Source organism: Myotis davidii, unplaced genomic scaffold (assembly GCF_000327345.1).
Source record: "Myotis davidii unplaced genomic scaffold, ASM32734v1 scaffold458, whole genome shotgun sequence".
Lineage (NCBI taxonomy): Eukaryota > Metazoa > Chordata > Mammalia > Chiroptera > Vespertilionidae > Myotis > Myotis davidii.
The window spans coordinates 449,262-450,223 of record NW_006289819.1 but is presented as its reverse complement, the minus strand read 5'-3'; the positions used below and the strand labels follow the sequence as shown (position 1 = coordinate 450,223).

The following is a 962-nucleotide window of genomic DNA, read 5'->3' as shown; positions in this document are numbered from 1 at the left end:
TTTAGATGAAGGTATATCCACGTTTCTTAACCCAGAGTTCCAGACGGGGAAACCACGTAATTCAGAATCTCAAGTGGGATTTATGCCTTCCCAGGTAGCTATCCAATGTCTGCCAGAAGCTTAAGAACAGCGGCCTGTCCGAGCGGCCTTGGTAGTAGCTGAGCTCTAGCACTGTCACGTCCCACTTCTGAACGCTGGGGTCTCGAGGAAGGTGCTCCTATTGGAGATGGAAGGCTTTAATTTTCGCGAACATGCCCACTGGCGATCCATCGGGCAAAAGCCATGGCCACCCTTTGAACTGCCAGGCGGGACTGTGCACGAAGACGGCCACGACCTGGTCCCAGTCCTGAGGCGTGAGTTTCAGGGGTTGGTCCACGGCTCTGTAGGGCACCGTGAGGCCGAGCGCGGTGCCCTGGGCTGCACCCGGTCCTTTCTTCTCTGTATCAGAGTTTCATTCTCTCGTCGGCGGCCCTGTTTCTTCTTCTCATCGATGGGACAAACGTCAGGGCCTGCAGGAGGTCCTTGGCATTCAGCATGGGGTGAGGAGAGGTGGCGGCCGCAGGGATGATGATGATGGGAGTCCGAGAGCCTTTCTTCTGATTCGGGGGAGGACTGGCCTGAGAAAGAGCCTGGGCACCGGCACTGGCTGTGCCGTGGTAGTCTGAGTGTCACGGGCCGCCGCGCCCTCCGCCACGGACTCCAGCGTCATCCCACGGTAGGTGCCCCTCGTGTCAATGTGGAAGCCTCCCGTTTCTTGTTTTCCTTTGAGTCGTTCCTGGTCATACCTGTCGTAGGCAGCTGGGACCGGCTGTGTGGTAGGCAAGGTGGGGGCCGCAGGTGCTTCACGGGGGAGGGGGGGTGGTGGTCGCTGTTCGGGCGCGCCCTTCTCTGGCTTCCATGGCCTGAGAATTGCACAAACATCCTCGGCAAAGGCTTTGCGCGTACTCTGCAGGATAGTGGTC

At 58.8% G+C, this 962-nt stretch overlaps 1 pseudogene; it reads right to left on the bottom strand.

Moving 5' to 3' along the window:
* Window positions 1-61: 61 nt before the first annotated feature.
* The window catches only part of LOC102753307, a 4,678-nt pseudogene continuing 3,777 nt past the window's right edge, over window positions 62-962 (bottom strand).